This window comes from Panthera pardus, unplaced genomic scaffold, assembly GCF_024362965.1.
Source record: "Panthera pardus isolate Hobbes unplaced genomic scaffold, ASM2436296v1 HiC_scaffold_25, whole genome shotgun sequence".
Taxonomy (NCBI): domain Eukaryota; kingdom Metazoa; phylum Chordata; class Mammalia; order Carnivora; family Felidae; genus Panthera; species Panthera pardus.
This window is the reverse complement of record NW_026526821.1, coordinates 62530810-62549783: the sequence shown is the minus strand read 5'-3', so window position 1 is coordinate 62549783 and position 18974 is coordinate 62530810. Positions and strand designations below refer to the sequence as shown.

The 18974-nt window shown below is 50.2% G+C and overlaps 1 long non-coding RNA gene across 1 annotated transcript; it reads left to right on the top strand.

The window, feature by feature from the left end:
• Positions 1–13580: 13580 nt before the first annotated feature.
• On the top strand, positions 13581–18657 carry LOC128773508 (uncharacterized). Its single transcript, XR_008417827.1, has 2 exons — positions 13581–15688; positions 15932–18657. It is a non-coding gene; the product is annotated as an uncharacterized LOC128773508 (long non-coding RNA).
• The last annotated feature ends 317 nt before the right edge of the window (positions 18658–18974 follow it).

Below are 18974 nucleotides of genomic sequence, written 5' to 3'. Positions count from 1 at the left end.
TGCAACAGCTGGGCCCTATCAACCACTGCTTGCACCCCTGTGCGGGGTCTCCCGTGTCTCCCAGCTGAGCGGGCGGGCGGGTGGGGGAGGGGCGGTCTGGAGCCCGCCAGGCCTCGGGCAGCTGTTTCACGTTAGCGGTGATTGCGCTGGTGTTAACTGGAGCGTTTTGGTGCTTGGCTGCCAAAGGGGATGGGGAACAGTTTCAAAGTTCTCCCAGATGCCCGGCCCCTGGCTAAGGGCCTCAGCCGTGGGGGGAGGGGAAGCCTGGGGCCGAGAAGGGCTCAGGCGGCAAGACCCTGCGGGCTCCCTGGCCTCTTCACCATAAAGAATGTGCAATGGGAAGGAAAGGTCTAAAATGCGGTGCTATTTAGGCCAAGCTGCTTTCAAAGGCCTTGTTGCCACTTCATTCCAAAACTTATTTTTCTAAACAAGTACTTTTGATGGGCTGGAATGTCAGACTTGTTGGGATAAGCCACATTCATTTTTAAAAATTGGTTTGTTTGAGAGCCCGACTAGGATCTGATGTTTTGTATTTGCGACTCAGTGGAGCATGGAAAGCTGGGGGGAATCATTCAGAAATTTCCTCTTGCCGCAGATCAATGGAGGGTATATAGATCATTGTCTTTCTGCAGCGGCTGGAATTAACAGCAAACAAAACTCTCTGCTATTGCTCGATCGCTCTTAGGAAAGTTTTCTTGTAAATTAAGGGGACTAGAAGTAAAAATTGCAAGTAAGGACAAGCCAGGATTCCTGTCACGGGCTGGAGAGCGGAACTGAAGTTGACTGGCTCCAAGACTGTGTTACACTCCAGATAAAATTCTTTTGCAGCCAGTTGTGAAAGTGAGCCCAGGATGCGAGGGTGTTTAGAATGTCTTCATAGTGGCACTGCCCTGGGCTGTTTGAAAATAAGGTATCTGGGGGGACGCCTAGGCGACTGGGTGGCTCAGTCAGTTAAGCATCTGACTTCGGCTCAGGTCATGATCTCACGGCCTGTGAGTTCGAGCCCCGCATCGGACTCTGTGCTGACAGCTCGGAGCCTGGAGCCTGCTTCGGATTCTGTGTCTCCCTGGCTCTCTGCCCCTCCCCCGCTTGCTCTCTCTCTCTCTCTCTCTCTCTCTAAAATAAATAAACTTAAAAAAATAAGGTACTTTTTTAAGCAGCTCAATTAGTACGTGCCACCTTCTAGATTATTTTAGAGAAGGGATGCATGCATGGACATATTTGCCACTCCTCACTCTGTCTGAATCGACTTCTGAGTATGTAAAAGGGAAAAAAAAGCCACAACACAAATGATTGAGGAGGCCAAAGCCCCTGCCACCCAGCGATGGGAATAGATGGGGATTTCAAGCCCTGCAGAGGTTCAGGAGTCCAGATAAAAGGTCCAGGCCTGGGAGGGCCCAGAGAAGGAAGGACAGACAGGCACAGCTCTTGGCCACAGGTCTGGCCCAGCAGAGGAAACTGGGTCTTAAAATCTGCCTGGAGGTCTGAGAAAACCTTCCAGGCTGGATGTGTGCAAGGAAGAAACCCTAGAGAGCATTTGAACTGGGAGGGAACCATCCCCAGACACTCACTGCCCCCCACTTTAGCTCATGATGACAAGAGCAAAGGAGAGATGACTCTGGCCAAGTCCTCTTGAAAGCACAAGTTGGGTCTCTGCACCTTCCTTGACCGGAGTTAGGGGAGCCCATGGGGCCCCTAGAGGTCGAGCCACAGCCAGCCTCCCCTTCCATCGGAGGACCGTAGCTACTCTCCAGATGTCATTACCTGATTTAATTGTGTTTATTTTTTTGTTGTCTACACTCTGGGGAATGTGCAGACCCGTAGCCATCCAGGGCAGTTCCAGTTTCGTGCTGCTGGCAAGGCCAAGGAGGAAGGGAGGAAAAGAGGCAGGGCCAGGGCCCAGAGGCCTGCCCAGGAGGAACCCTGCAGGCAGGAGGTGGGTGAGGGGCTGGGCAGCAGGAAGCCACTGCCCCTCCAGGGCCCACGCCTGCTTCAGTGGGTTCTCCAACCTCTCCTGACAGTTTTTGCTAAACCTGGAAAGCATATGAGTGTGTCTGTGTCTAAGGGTGTGTCTGTGTGTGTGGAGAGAGGTTTGTCAGGGCGTGTATCTGTGTCCTTGTGTGTCTAGCTGGGAGTGCACCTGTTCGAGGGTATCATTCTCTATGCAGGTGTTCAAAGTTCTGTGTCCGTATGCTATAGGGGAGCGCTGGTATGTGAGGCTGTCGATATGTGTGTGGGGTATGTATGTCTGTAGAGCTTGAGAGTCCGTGGATGCGAGTGTGGGTATGGGCTTGGGCGTGTCTGTGATTGTATGTGTGCGTAGGTATGTTCAGAGGTCTGCATGTGAGTGGGGGTCTGGATTTGGGTGCATCTGCTGCTGCTGCTGTGTGTGTGTGTGTGTGTGTGTGTGTGTGTGTGTGCGCGTGGGTGGGTATGGGTGTGTTCAGGGGTCTGTGTGTGAGTCGGGGGTCAGGGTTTGTGGCTGTGTCTGTTGCTATGTGTGTGTGTGTGTGTGTGTGTGTGTGTGTGCGCGCTCGTGTGTAGGTATATGTGGATCTATGTGTGGGTGTATCTGTAACTGTTGCTGTGTGGGTAGGTGTGTGGGTCTGTGGGGTGTGAGGAAGGACCTGTGGGTGTTGCTGTATGTTTGGGTCTAGATGTGTCTGCATGGGGGTGAGAGTGTTAACAACACCTACAGAGGAAAAGCAGCCCTTTTTAGCAGGCCTCTTTCAAGTTAAAAACTGCTTTCAAAACCCGGAAATGGTGGCCAGGCTGTCATCTGCTTCCTGCAGGGGGGTGGGCAGAACAGGGCTGAGAGTGGGAAGGTGGCAGACAGGCCTCCAGACCTGCAGGGACCCCAGACCCACCTTACTGCTGGGCACACCTGTCAAGGACAGGCTGCTTGAGCCTGACTACAGGGACATATTTAGAAACAATTCTCTGGTTGGAGGGGGAGGGGACCCCTTTATTTTCATCTGTACAGAAATAGCTCTCATCAGATAGGAGTTCTTATACCCTCTGGGGTGAGAAGCAGTTCTGAAATAGAAGGAAAGATATTAAGGATTTTAGACAGACAAGAAAACTCCTGAGCTCGCTGAAACCGAGTTTAAAATATTTCTCTAAAAATAAGCTTTGTTTTCCTTGTGGATTCCTCTGGCAATCGGGCCCTTGTGTCAGGGTGCTTAGCTGGCCTGCAAAGCCAGGCGGAATTTTTAAAAAAGCAAGTGTTTCCCAGCCGTGGCCTTGGAAAGTTCTCTGTTTTCCATTTATTAAACTCCTAGTTTCCAGCTAATTAAAATTATTTTCAAATAAAACTCCTTAGCCTAGCAATATTTGACGAAACACAGAATTCCCAGCGACCCCTCTGCAGGAGGCTGAGCTGGGCCGAGGGGTGGCCTGTGACCCCTCCTCTGGGCCCTGTGCCAGTTTTATAGGAAGAAGGGGGGCCCTTTGAAATGCAGGTCCAGGGCCTGTGTCACCAAATCCCAGCACCCTCCTGGTGACAGGTGAGAGGCTGCTTGCAAGGCAGTCTCTGAGCCCCGCACCACTTGAGAAGGGACTGTGGGGTCATTGGGAACCTGCTGTTTGTCAACCCACACCACTGAGCATAGGAGGGGCACACTTTGGGGAGAACTCCACCGAGGTAAGCGACAGGTGATCCTGTGCTACCTGGTTGCCCCTTCCTGGCCTGGCTGCTAACAAAGAAGCTTCAGGTCCAGTCAGGCCAGTGTGCCAGGACTCCAGGACTGCAGGACGTCCAGGCTCCCAAGGGCTCCCATGGCTTCACCATGTGGTGAAGCAGAAATCAGAAACAATGCAGGGTAGGAGGCTTATGTCATCAAGGGCCAGACCTGGTGTGATTCAGGCAGACTTGCTGCCCTGAGATCCAGTCCAGACATCCAAGGGATGGGGTGCTGGGGCTGTTGGCTGGGACCCTTCAACAATCCCACAGACCGTTCTTGGTTGTCTAGTAAATGTCTGCACTGGGTAAACAGGTGAGCTGACAGCTGTCATCCCCTGCCTTCATGGAGTGCACTGTCATCAGTTGTCATCAGGGTTCGTTCATGATGTGGCATGAACCAGCCTTCATTCCTTGGTGGAGCAGGATAATATTCCATTATACGGACACCACATTTTGTTTATTCACTCATCAGTTGATAGACATTGGAGTTGTTTCTGCTTTTTGGCTCTTGTTGAACAATACGGCTATAATCATCCGTGTACAAGTTTTTGTGTGTTCATGTTTTCTTTTTTTTTTAATTTTTTTTTTAATGTTTTTATTTTTACTTTTGAGACAGAGAGAGACAGAGCATGAGCAGGGGAGGGGCAGAGAGAGGGGGAGACACAGAATCTGAAGCGGGCTCCAGGCTCTGAACTGTCAGCACAGAGCCCGACCCGGGGCTTGAACTCAGGGAGTGTGAGATCATGACCTGAGCTGAAGTCGGACGCTCAACTGACTGAGCCACCCAGGCACCCTTGTGTGTTCATGTGTTCAATTCTTTGGGCTATATACCTTGATGTAGAATTGCTGGGTCATATGGTAACTCTGTGTTTAACTTTTTGAGGAACTGTCTTACTATTTTCCAAAGTGATACTTCGGTTTTCATAACTATTATAATAATATTAGTTTCCCCCTCTCGACCTCGTGCATGCTCCATGATGGCCACATAAGAAACTTCTACACTTGTTCACAATAGCCAAAAAGTGGAAACAACCCAAATGTCCATCAACAGATGAATAAATAAACAAAATGTGGTATGTCCTTTCAATGGGCTAGTATTTAGTCATAGAAAGGAATGAAGCACTGATACATGGAGGAACTGTAAAAACACTTAAGTGAAAGAAGCTGGACACAAAAGACCACATATTGTATGATTCCACTTCTATGAAATGTCTAGCGTGGGCATACCCGTAAGACCAAAAGTAGATTGGTGGTGGCCAGGAGCTAGCAGATCAATGGGGACTGACTGCTGATAGATGGGGTTTCTTTTGGGGTTGATGAAAATATTCTGGAACTAGATAATGGTGATTGTTCCACAACCTGTGAACATACTAAAATTTGTAGATTCATATACTTTAACCTGATGAGCTTTATTGTATGCGAGTTATATCTTTATTTTTAGAAAATGTATACTCACAGGCTGAAATCCAGGCTGCAAAAGGGAAGGAGAGGATACTGAGGGAGCCTCTGTCAGGGAAACTGACCTCACTTAGGATCCAGAAAGCCCCTACAAAAGTAAGAAAGGCAAAGTGTAAGTAACGGTAAGGCAAAGGGCCAATGAAAGAGTTTCCAAGTAAAAGGAGCAGCTGTGCAAAGGCCCTGTGGTTAGAGGATGCATGGTTCCAGAGAGGGAAGGAAAGAAGGATATGGTGCCAAAGGGTGGAGAACAGAGCAAGGCGGCACAGGATGGGGCTGGGGCAGTGAGCTCAGGCCTCAAAAGATCTCTCACCTGCCTTCTTCCCACCAATTTCTCCATTAGAACATCAGATTTTGGGTTCAATGATTTCTCTCCACTGTTGTTTTTTCAACATTATCCTCATGCTCCATCACAGTGTCATTCACCTCACTTCAGCTCATCACGTGGGCATTTTATCATACCACATCATCACAAGAAGAGTGAGTACAGTACAGTAAGAAATTCTGAGAGAAACCACATTCACATAACTTTTATGTGTATATGGCTGTAGTTCTGTTTTATTATTATTGTTGTACATCTCTTACTGTGCCTAATTCATAGGTGAAACTTTCTCATAAGCATGTATGCGTAGGAAAAAACATAGTATATGTAGGGTACTACTTACGGTTTCAGGCATCCACTGTGGGTCTTGGAACGTATCCCCTTCCATAAGAGGGGACCACTCTATTATCGTTCTGCTTCATCACCTTTGGCTTTCCCTCCTCCTCCAGCTCATGCCCACAGGTCTCCTGGTGGAAATGCCTTAAAGATTCTAATAGCTACTATTTATAGAGCTTCTCTTTTTTTTCTAATTGTTTTTAATGTTTATTTATTTTTGAAAGAGACAGAGCGTGAGCAGGGGAGGGGCGGAGAGAGAGACACACACACACACACACAGAATCTGGAGCAGGATCCAGGCTCTGAGCTGTCAGCACAGAGCTGGATGCAGGACTCGAACCCACAAACTGTGAGATCATGACCTGAGCCGAAGTCTGACGCTTAACCAACTGAGCCACCTAGGTGCCCCTTGGAGCTTCTCTTATGAACTAAAGTTTTACATATGTTAAGGATAGTCCTTTATATCTCCCAAGACTGATGTACTTTTGCTATCCCCATTTCAAAGATGAGGAAACTGAGCTCAGTGTAGTTGTCATATGCCTGAAACCAGAAAGGCTGGAGCAAAATTCAAAGGAATCTAAACTGTTGCTCCTTCAAATCTCCTGGGGCTACTTCTCTCACTCCTCTCTACCTGGCTTTTCCCACACTGTCTATAAACCCATATTTCCAAGAAGCCTTCCAGGGGTCCATTCCAGGGCAGTCTATTTCCTGCTTCATCTATGCTTTTAAAATCCTACTAGTTTGGGGCACCCAGGTGGCTCAGTCAGTTAAGCGTCCAACTTCAGCTCAGGTCATGATCTCACAGTTCGTGAGTTCGAGCCCCGCATTGGTCTCTGTGCTGACAGCTCAGAGCCTGGATCCTGCTTCAGATTCTCTGTCTTCCTCTCTCTCTGCTCCTCACCCGCTCACACTGTCTCTGTCTCTGTCTCTGTCTCTCTCTCTCTCTCTCTCTGGAAAATAAATGAACATTAAAAAAAAAAAAAAAAAAAAACACAACATGTTAATGCTAAAAAAAGGTTTAGGGGCACCTGGCTGGCTGACTCAGCCGGTAGAGCATGCAAGTCTTGATCCCGGGGTTGTGAGTTCAAGCTCCACACTGGGTGTGGAGATTACTTGAAAATAAAATCTTTAAAAAGTAAATAAGTAGGGGCACCTGGGTGGCTCTGTCAGTTAAGTGTCCGACTTCAGCTCAGATCACAGTTCATGAGTTCAAGCCCCACATCAGGCTCTCTGTCGTCAGGGCAGTGCCCGCTTCAGATCCTCTGCCCTCCTCTCTCTCTGCCCCTCACCCGCTCTCTCTCAAAAATAAATAAACATTAAAAAATAGTAATAAAGAAGTAAATAAATTTTTAAAAATAAAAAATGTTTAAAAAAATCATGACCTAGTGTATCCCTTTCATCCCACAGATGAGAAAACTAAGGCTTAGAGAATGTGGGGGAACCCCTCTGGAGATTTTCCAATTTCTGGAAAATGAGATCACCCACCCCGCCTCAGGACACTCTTCCCAGGTACGATCTGTGCCGCAGGGCTGTTGGTAAAAATGTAAATATCAACTCTCACCAAGGCAGACCTAAATCCCTCTGGGCTGAGAGGCTCAGAGGGGCTGGTTTCTGGATGTTCTGTCCATCCAGCCTCTCAGGGAGGGCCTGGAGGGTCATTGGATGGACATGGCCAGGAGCTTACAAAGCACAGCCCTTTGAGCCCAGAGCTGCTGCAGGAGCAGGGGCACGGGAGGGCGCCAGGCCGGTGTCACCACTGCTCTGCGAGAGGCCTAGTCACACAGGGACTACAACAGACCTCCATTCAAATCTCATTCCACTGCCACTCCCTGCCTGTGTAATCCTGAGCAAATCTCTGAGCCTCGGTCTCCTCATATAGGAAATGGGAGGACAATGCTGTTCCTGCTATACAAAGCGCCCATGAGGGTGAAATATGATGCCACGTGTGAAGTGTCTAGGAGAGGCCCTCCCTGGTTCGGGGTCCCACAGATGAAGCTGTGCAGACTAGCAGAGCAGTTAGCAAACTGAAATGGCTGGTTCAAAGCTGAGCTTTGCTACTGCCAGCGGTGAGACCACGAGCCAGCTGCCGATGCTCTCTGTGCCTCGATGTCCTCATCTATAAAATACCCGGCCTATTTCCTAGGGCTCTCATGAAGCTTAAGTGAATTAACTCATGTAGTGAGGATAGAACCTGGCACACAGAAAATGGACGTGGTGGGGGTGCGGCGGGAACGGGCACAATGGGTGAAGGGGAGTGGGAGATACAGGCTTCCAGTTATGGAATGATTAAGTCGCGGTATAAAAGGCACAGCATTGGGAATATAGTCAACAGTATTGTGACAGTGTTTTGTGGTGACATATGGCAGTTGCACTTGTGAGCATAGCGTAACAATATCGACCTGTCAGATCACTGCACTGTGTACCTGAAACTAATGTAGCATTGTGTGTCAGCTAGAATGAATGAATGAATGAATGAATGAATATATACATACATACATGCATGCATAAATGCAATATAACAATTTGTTATTGAATCTCTTGGTTTTTTTCCACACTTAACCAATAGACATGCAATCTGAGGGGGGTCAGGAAGGCCCCTAGCCCGCCTCTACCAAACTCCCCCAACCACACAAGGCTTACGGTAAGAGTGGCAACTGCTTTTCTACAGAAATTCTAGATACATCTGTGCTGTCCAATATGGTAGACACTAGCCACAAGTGACCACTTAAATTTAGTACCTATTAAACACAATTTAAAACTCACTTCCTCAGTCGACTAGCCACATTTCAAGTTCTCGACAGCCACATGCACTGAACAGCACTACTATTCTAGAGTGTTCTGTAAAATGCAAATAACTATAAGGAAGGTAACCTCTAGCATCTAACCCTTGAAGGGTTGTCCTTTTCCAAAGCCAGTCCTGGGACATATCCATGACGCCCTTGATGGCTTCCCCTCCATCCCTCAGCCAAGAGGGTCCAAAATATCCCCAGACCACCTCTCTGTCCAGTGGACTGCCAGTGCCAGTGGAGGAGAAATGAAGGGACCACCCACTGCATGGTGGCCCCTCACAGCCCTGCCTGGCAGCCTGGGACCCACCTCCTCCCAGATGCCCCAGACACGTGGACCGGCCTGCTCCCCCTGTCTCCACAGCTGTGATACCACATCCATCCAGTCACTGATACCAGAACCTGGTGTTCCCTCCACCCCTTCCCTCCTAGGCTTCCTGAACCTCATGACTCTGCTTTCTAATCATGCCCAGACACTGTCCTGTCCCCTCTCTCTGCCTTTACTGCCTCAGCAACTCGGGCCCCCCCTTTTGCCTGGACAGCAATAAAGCAGGAGCCCCCAGCTGTTCCTCCTCTCAGCCACCATTCCCCAGAGCGAGCTTCTAAAACACTTAGGCGATCACGCCCCTCCTGAGGGGTGCCCTCCCTGCCCTCCACCCCACCACCCAGTTCAAATCCAAGCTTCCACACATGCTGGATGAGGCCCTGCCTAGAAACCTGCTGCTTCTCACCTGCCCTGGAGTGCTGAGGGCTGCTGATTCCTAATGCTCTTCACACCCCTGGGCCCCGGGTCCCTGCCTGGAACACACCTGCCGTGTCCCCCTGCTTCCTCTGCTTCAGCTGAATCTGCATCTCAGATACGGTCCTTCCACCACCCCCCACCCCAGCCTCCAGGGCCCTGCGTAGGAGCACAGAGCACGTTGTCCTACACCAGCTAGTTACGGCTCTGTGGACTCTCTAGCCTGGAAGTTCCTTCAGAACAAGAATGTCGTCGTGTGCCTCCTTGCACGGTCCAGCCTGGCTCCTGGAAGGGCTCCTAGAAGGACTGCAGCGAAACCAGAGCCCCCTGTGAGATGGCACTGTTCTCTTTTACTTGACAGATGAGAAAATGCAGCTGGGGGAAATGAAGACACGTGCTCAAGGCCTGCCACCCCAGCCCTGCCCTACGGGCACGCTGGGCCATTCGGAAGGGGGAGGGAGGATCTGCTCCTTGCTAGACACGCCCTCCTTCTGAGTTCCTCTAATTCCGAACTCATGCCTGCTGGTTCTGAATCTCCGAACAACAGACGCAGAAGCCCAATGCTACAAAGGGAAAAGTCCCTCCTCACCTGTCTCCTCAGTCCTACTCAGCCAAGCTGACTACCTTGTAATCTCTTTGTGTGAGGGATTCCTGAGATTTGACAGTGTAGCTATACCTATAAATATTTACACACATGCTCATGTATTGTTGCAGTGGACAGAACCAAGTCATACTGTACCTCCTGCTCGTCGGCCCCCCTCCACACTCGGGGAGCTGGCACCTTCTTTCATGGTCCTCTGTAGCCTGAGGGCCCTGGTGATGGCTGCCAAGGTTCCACACGAGTCCAGTTCTGTGGACAGGGCAGCACAAACATCCTTACACTCAGACCTGGTGTGAGTATTTCCATCAGGTGAACCCCGAAAGGCGGCACGGCTAAGTTGCGGGACAGCTCAGAGTAGCCTTCTGAAACTGTTACCCGAAGTACCTCTCACCCCACTGTGCCCTAGAGGCCGTATCTACCCATTTGCTCCCTGTATGCCCCTTTCTGAGCTTCTGGAGTTTGCCTGACAGAAACTCTGCCCTCCCCCCTCCCCCCTGCCCCAGGGTCTGGTCTTTCTGTGTCCCTGTCCTGTTCTCGGATCCTCCTGCGGCTAAGCCCCATCCCCCCACATCTCCAGGCTCTTAGAGGGCAGCCCGTGGCTGTCCACCTCTTGGGCTGGTGCCAGAGACCGAGGCTATCACCTGGGAGCCCCGGGCAGGCCTCCTGGGCTCGAAGCACCTGGGACTTGAGGGCCAGGAGCTGGGAAGACTCTCCCACTGAAACCAGGGCGATATGGAGGGTGGGGTGGGGAGCCCCTACCTGGGTAACTGTCAGTAGGGATGGCAGAAAGTATCCCAACACAACAGCCTTGCCAACTGAGGGTGTTGACACTGTGCAGGTGTGTTTCTTCGAGAGCGTGTGTGTGTGTGAGTGTGTGTGTGTGTGTGTGTATGTCTGACCATGTGCCAGTGAGTGTGCGTGTGTGCTTTAGGGGCGGTTGTGTGAGGCGTTATGTAATGGAGGCACTCCCCGGGGCCAGCAAACCACAGTGGTGTAACTGCCGGCCAGCCAGGCCACCAGAAGGAAAGGAGGGAAAATGTAAACACCATTCTGGGCCTTTCCCTTGCCTGCCACGAGCAGGCCCTGCACAGAGCAGCTCTTCCCGTTCTCCATTCCTGCTGCCTTAGCCCCGTAGGCTGGCCTGGGAGGGGGTGATAATGGAGGCCAAGGAGCCGAGGCCAGGGGTCAGAAGACCTCTCCGGGAGCCAACATCCACAGCTCTTGATCCCAGCCCAGGGGGCAGAATGGAGAGGAGGGCCCGTCGGGGTCTGCCTAGGCTTCTCCTGACTCTGCCACAAGCCATACATCCCCCACAAATGAGGCAGGCTGCCTTCCTCACCCCCAGAGCTGCTTTCTCGTCAACGCCTTTGGAGGCCCCCTGGGTCCCAGACGCCTCTCCCTGGCATTGGAGCCCCTCGCCCTGCAGTGAGCCAGTTCAGACTCACGGCTCACGTGTGAGCTCACACTCTCAGGATGGCCTCAGAGCCAGCTGTCTGCCTCTCTCTCTCTCTCTCTCACACACACACACACACACACACACACAAACAGGTGCACCTCTCTCCCTGCCCCCCACACCTCATCGCGGGCCAGACGCCTGCCTTCCAGCCAGCTCCCGGGTGCTTGGCCCTTCCCCACCCCGCGGAGGCTGGCTCTTCCAGGAAGCCTCCCCTGCCTGCTCGTGGCCGTGGTCCTTTCTTCTCGCTCTGAGCTCCTGAGGCGCCTCTGGACACACAACCTGACATCTGGCCATGCACAGTCGCCCCTTGTTCTCCAGTGGTTCGCTTTAATAATAATGGCCACGATTTGTTCAACACACTCTCTGCCAAACCCGGTCCCTTAAGATGTCCTTGTTATCACGATGGGCATCCTCACACCGGCCCTAGAAGGTGGCATTCTTACCACCAGTACATGGCTGGAGCCCAAGCAGAGAGAGGTTCCGCGAATTATCCAGGCTTCTATCTACACCTAGAGGTGTCTGGTGGCCGATGTTCACAGAATCCGGTGGCTAAGTCCCATCTCCGCACACCACCAGGCTTTTAGAGGGTAGGAACCTGTTCTGCCCCCCACCCCACCCCCCAACAGAGAACCAGCTGGGCACCCACCAGATGCTCAAATAAGGGCTGTGGCTTTTACTCAACAGCTGCCAAATACTTGGTGCCGCTTAACTGCCAGTTGAATGAATAACTGATTGAACAGAATGCAATAGGATCTTTATCCAGAGCTATAGAGAGTGATATGTTCAAAGCAGGGGTTTCTGGAATTACCCACCCATATGACTTCAGACAATGCACGAACCCCTCTGAGCCTCAACGTTCTCATCTGAAAAATGGGCGTGGCCCCCGTGCTGTCCTCTCAAGGTTACTGAGAAGATAGATAATGTGCAAGCCTGTACGTGTGACAGGCATGGCTTGGTGCCCAGCGTGCATTTAGTGGTCAGTCAATGCCAGCTGCTACCACTGTTCCCCCTTCCAGTGGTACCCCCTTCCAGAGGGGTAAGCCTCTTCCTCCATTTTACAGGTGAGGAAACTGAGTCCCAGAGAAACAGCTTCCCCGAGATCTTGCAGCGTCTGGATTTGCAACTGCAAATAACTGATTCCTATCCCAGATCCTTTTTCTTTTTTTATGTTTGTTTATTTATTTTGAGAGAGAGAGAGAGAGAGAGAGAGAGAGAGAGAGAGAGAGAGAAGGGAAGGGGCAGAGAGATTGAGAGAGAGAGAGAATCCCACACAGGCTCCTTGCTGTCAGCACAGAGCCCGACTCAGGGCCCAATCTCACAAACCGTGAGATCATGCCTGAGCCAAAATCAGGAGTCAGATGCTTAACCAGGTGCCTCTGATTCCTAGCCGAAACTCTTAAAAGACAGACCAGCATTTTTCATCCAGGTCCTTGTAGGTAGAGGTGGTGAGGTCAACTGAAGAAGGCTATCTTTCTAGACTTTAAAGAAGTTTCTGATAAACTTGAGGGCAGTGTCCTCTAAGAAAAATGGGCTCTCCCGTTTTTCCACCCCAGTGAGGGGAGAGGTCAACCAAGGAGGGCTTCCGGGAAGAAGGTGGACATCAGAACAACTCTAACCCTTAAAGGAGAAAGACACTGTTGGGAATGCAAGCTGGTGCAGCCACTCTGGAAAACAGTATGGAGGTTCCTCAAAAAATTAAAAATAGAACTACCCTACGACTCAGCAATTGCACTACTAGGCATTTATCCAAGGGATACAGGTGTGCTGTTTCAAAGGGACACATGCACCCTAATGTTTATAGCAGCACTATCAACAATAGCCAAAGTATGGAAAGAGCCCAAATGTCCATCGATGGATGAGTGGATAAAGAAGATGTGGTATATATATACCATGGAGTATTATTCGGCAATCAAAAAGAATGAAATCTTGCCATTTGCAACTACGTGGATGGAACTGGAGGGGATTATGCTAAGTGAAATTAGTCAGTCAGAGGAAGACAAAAACCATATGACTTCACTCATATGAGGACTTTAAGAGACAAAACAGATGAAGGGAAGGGAAACAAAAATAATATAAAAACAGGGAGGGGGACAAAGCATAAGAGACTCATAAATATGGAGAACAAACTGAGGGTTACTGGGGGGGTTGTGGGAAGGGGGATGGGCTAAATGGGTAAGGGGCACTAAGGAATCTATTCCTGAAATCATTGTTGCACCATATGCTAACTAACTTGGATGTAAATTAAAAAGATAAAATTAAGTAAAAAAGAAGAACAAGAAGAAGAACAAGAAGAAGAAGGAAGACACCGTGGCACAGGCTGCAACTGCTTGGAAGTAATGTTGGCCTGGGCCCCCACATGCCCCATCTGTACTGAGTTTTGCTCTAGTGGCAGAGATGGAGCCACAGGCCTGGATCTTACTGGGTGAGGGGCCACTAGAATGGGTCCTTCCTCCCACGCTGACTCAGCTGAGCTTCAGACCCTTTAGGAAATGTTCAGTCTTACCCCCTCAGGGTTTCCTTCCTGTTAACTCCAGGAATTTTTTTTTTTTTTTTTGATCAGTTTTACTGTGGCCCCAGGGCTTAGAACAGAGCCTGGCATACAGTAGGTGTTTAACAAAAATTTGAAGGAATGATTGCATTACCTCCACCCTCCTGCCCATTGCACACTCGTGCCATGTAACTTTACTCCTGCCCTATCATGTCCCTCCAGCAATGCCTTCCCAATGCCCTTGTCTGACTGTATCACGCCACCCCTTGCAGGAAGATTTCCAGGATTGCACCTGCCGATGGCACAGCCTCCCCTCACTGACCTCATGACAGTGCACATGGTGCCCAGCCAAGTTGTTCTCCCTTTCTCTAAGCTCAGGTTAGTTTCAGAGAAGGATGGGGAAGGAGTCATGGCGGGAGCAGGTATGGATTATCCAAGTCTTGGGAGGCCAGGGCTCCCAATAACTATAAGTTCGGCCCAAGGACAGGAGATAAGGCCTATATCTTTGTCTTTTGACCATCAGGGCCTTTTGCTTCAAGTTCAACCCAGCCAGGTCTGTGGCAGGGGAGCACACGGTTGACACAGGTTTCTTGTAACATGCGTGGGATGGTTGGTTCCAAGAAAGCCAGCCTCTGACTCAGCTGACTCAGAGACCCTCCAGCCAAGGCTTGCCCTCTGGGCTTCCAGTGGCTTGGGAGGTTCAGGGTCCTCTTGACCTTGGGGTCTTCCCCTGAGAACCCTTTGGAGAAGTTGTCACCAAGGAGGCTGTGTGTCCCTGTGAATGCATAGGAATGAGGGGAGAGAGAAAATTCTCTTCACTAAGGTAGAAAACATACACCAGGGGGACAGGTGAGTAAAAACCAGAAAGCTAGAAAGCAAAGATGACTCAGGACACAGCTTTGATCCTGGCCAAAGTGAAAGGGCAGGGCAGCCAGACGAAAGGGGGAGCTGAGGCGAGAGGAAGAGGTGGCCAATGCCTGGCTCTCTGGTCACCCGACCCCCACCCCCCGACACACACACACACAGAGGAAGCATCCTGCCCAATCACCCTGGCCCTCAAGGTCCCAAGAGCCAAGGATCCATCACCTCTTGCCTCTGTTCCCCTACCATGCTGGGCCCATACAGTCACCCACCCTCGGGAGGAAGGGATGTCCATGGCCCAGCAGTAAAATCATCTGTTGTAGGTGCCTGGGTGACTCAGTTGGTCACGGTACAACTATTGATCTCAGCTCAGGTCCTGATCTCAGGGTCGTGAGCTTAAGCCCCACGTTAAGCCCCATGCCCAGCATGGAGCCAACTTAAAAAAAATTGTCTTTTATACAAGAATTAAATGGCATCAAATATACCACATGTGGCACACAATAACACTAAATAATGTCAAGCCCTCCTCCCAGCCCTCCTTGGGCACCATCTACAAGCCTTCCTGTGGTCACTCCCTCTAGCAAGTCAGTTCACAAAGCCTCCTGGAGGAGGAGGGATGCAGAGGGGCTTGAGAGCCCCTCACCCTGCCCTGGGATGGAGGCGGGTGAGTTCGCCACCTTGTCCGGTGTGGAAGCTTCCTATGTCTCCCATGGCTCCTATTCGCCTCCTGCGCCTTCTCTGCCCAGCTTCTTCCTGACGTCCAGTCCCAGATGGACATGCCAGCATGGTCGTGCCTTCACAAAGCAGTCAGTCCACTTACCAGTCTGCCCACACCAGCCCTGTCACCTTGGGCAAATTCCTCAACCCCTCTGGGCCTCTGTTTCCTTGTCTATTATTTTCCTGTTCCTGGGAGACTCCAGGGGAAATTTCGTCTCACCAAATAGCCTCCATGTTCTAGAAAGGTATATTGGGGGGCGCCTGGGTGGCTCAGTCGGTTGAGCGTCCGACTTCAGCTCAGGTCACGATCTCACGGTCTGTGAGTCCGTGAGTTCGAGCCCCGCATCGGGCTCTGGGCTGATGGCTCAGAGCCTGGAGCCTGCTTCCGATTCTGTGTCTCCCTCTCTGCCCCTCCCCTGTTCATGCTCTATCTCTCTCTGTCTCAAAAATAAATAAACGTTAAAAAAAAAAAAAAAAAAAAAAGAAAGGTATATTGGAAGCCCATCCTTCAGACCATACCACCTTTTAAAAATCTCCACCTCGGGGCACCTGGGTGGCTCTGTCAGTTAAGCATCGGACTCTTGATTTTGGCTCACATCATGATCTCACGGGTTGTGGGATCGAACCCCTCGTTGGGCTCTGTGATGACAGTGTGGAGCCTGCTTGGGTTTCTCTCTCCCTCTCTGTCTGCCCCTCCCCGATCTGTGTGCATGCATGCGTGTTCTCTCTCTTTCTCTCAAAATAAATAAACTTAAAAAAAAACTCCACCTCCACTTTAAGAGAGGGTCACCCCATGTTATAGAGAAAAAAATTGAGGTTCAGAGAAAGTGCATGCCTTGCCCAAGCCACCAGGCCTCCCTGCCTCCAGGAATTTCTCTGCCTGCATTGGGTTAATTGCAACTCTGATTTCTTGACTCGGAGGTGGGCCACAGAGGTTCTGGGGGTGACCAGGGGTGACCAGGGGTGATTAGGAAAGAGGTGAACAAACATTTCAAACGCTCTAACAAGAGACTAGACACTGTGTAGAGGCCTGTTTACAGAGCACTGGCCCCCTAACAGCACTTCTGTGGCATGGTATTTCCATGTGGCCCAAGAATGGGGTGGGTCTGTGTGTTCTGATCAGAGAGATGTCGAGCTGTGAAGTTAAAAAAGCAAGGGAAGGGGTGCCTGGGTGGCGCAGTTGGTTAAGTGTCTGACTTCAGCTCATAGTTCATGAGTTCGAGCCCCGTGTCAAGCTCTGTGCTGACAGCTCAGAGCCTGGAGCCTGCTTCAGATTCTGTGTCTCCCTCTCTCTCTGTCCCTCCCCTGCTCACACTCTTTCTGTCTGTCTCTCTCAAAAATAAATAAACAGTAAAAAATTAAATTAAAAAAAAAAGTGAGGGAAGGGGTGCCTGGGGCACCTGCGTGGCTCAGTCGGTTAAGCATCTGACCTCAGCCCAGGTCATGATCCCACAGTTCGTGAGTTTGAGCCCTGAATCGGGCTCTCTGCTGTCAGTGCAGAGCCTGCTTCAGATCCTCTGTCCCCTTCTCTCTGCCCCTCGCCCCTCCTCTCTCTCTCAAAAATAAACATTTTAAAAATTTAAAAAAAAAAAAAAAAAAGCAAGAGAAGACCCGTGGGACATGTCAACCTTCTTTCCTCTACATTCTCTTTAACGGATACGCATGCTTATATGGGCTAGTGTGGACCTAACATTTTCATCTGTTACCTGGTTGCTGTCAGACAGAGGCTGGGAAAAGGATGAAGGGAGGGCGTGTTTTATTTTAAATATTTCTCTTTTGTTTGACTTTCCTACCATGTGCATATATTATTAGTTTTTTAATTCAACAGACGTTATCAGAGCACTTGGGATATGAGCCATTCTGCTCTTTTTCTGTAGGGTAAGAAAGAAACGTGTTCTGGAAGTTGGGAGAGGGGTGCGGTTTGTTTGGGTCTTGCTGTTGAGGGCAGGGCCTGACTGGGAGCAAGAGGCTGAAGGGCCCATAGACCCCAAAAAGAGGAAGGGGGGAGGGGCCCTGCTTGCTGATTCTTCCTCCCCACCCCCACCTGGGTCAGGAGGGCTTTGAGGGGGCCAGGCGTTGAGGCTTTGGAGCCCTCTCTCACGCTGTTTGAGCTTCCCATCGCGGAGCTCAGGCTCCATTCCTCCAGGGACAAGAACCAGGAGCTGTGTCAGTTTGCCTGAGTTTTGCCTGCAATTTGCATCACCCACCACTCACTGCCTGTCCTGCGTTCGTTCGGAACCTCTGGTCCCGTTTTCCCCGGGGTGGGGAGGAGGGGTTGGTGCACGTAGCTGGTGGAGCATATGCTCTTTGGCCAGGTGCTCTCTGACAAGCCCCGCCCTCTGGTCCTCTCTCAGGGAGCTTCCTACATCCCTGCAGCAGCTGCCCCGACTCTCTCCTCAGTCCTGGCCTGTGGGGCTCCCTGTGCACTCACAGCTGGTTTGGCACCTGGCCTCATTCCCCACTGACCACCATACCAAGCCATCACCCACACCCTACGGATAGAGACCCCCATACCTCTCTCAGGTGGGAAGAGTGCCGTGAGTTCTGTTTCATAGCCTGAGAAACAGGTCCAGGTTGGTAAGTGACTTGCCAAGGCCAATGGCGAGCCAATGACATAACAGAGCCTGAGATTCAGGCGTATCTCCATCCCTGGGTGCTCGACACTTTAGGGTGGGCTGATAAAAAAAAAAAAAAAATGAAGTTCAGGATTATTTAAAGAAAAACCCATCTCAACATCATATGCAATTAGAGAATTGTGAATTAAAACAACGAGATACCACTGCACACCTGTCAGAATGGCGAAAATCCAAAATACTGACAACACCAAATGCTGGCGAGGATATAGAGAAACAATAACTCTCATTCATTGCTGGTGGGAATGCGAAATGGCACGGCCACTTTGGAACGCAGTTTGGCAGCTTTTTACCAAACTAAACAAACATACTGTTTATGATCTAGCAATTGCATTCCTTGGTATTTATCCAAAGGAGTTGAAAACTTATGTCCACACAAAAACCTGCACATGGCTGTTTATAGTGGCTTTATTCATAATTGCCACAACTTGGAAGCACCCAAGATGTCCTTCAGTAGGCGAATGGGTAAATAAACTGTGGTACATCTAGATAAGGAAATATTTAGCCCTTAAAAAAAAAAAGCTATCAAGTCATGAGAAGACACGAAGGAATCTTCAATGTATATCACTAAGTGACAGAAGCCAATCTGAAAAGCCCACATACCATTTGATCCCAACTATATGACATTCTGAAAAAGGCAAAATTATGAAGGCAATAAAAAGAGCACTGGTTGCCAGGGACTAGGGAAGACAGAAGGGTGAATAGGCAGAGTACAGAGGATGGGTGGGGGTGGTAAAACTACTCCGTCTGATAGGACAGTAGTGGATAGGTGTCATTATACATTTGTCCAAACAGAACGTGCAACACCAAGAGTGAACACTAATGTAACTGGGGACTCCAGGTGACAACAATGTGTCAATGTAGGTTCATCACTATGTAACAAATGTACCACTCTGGC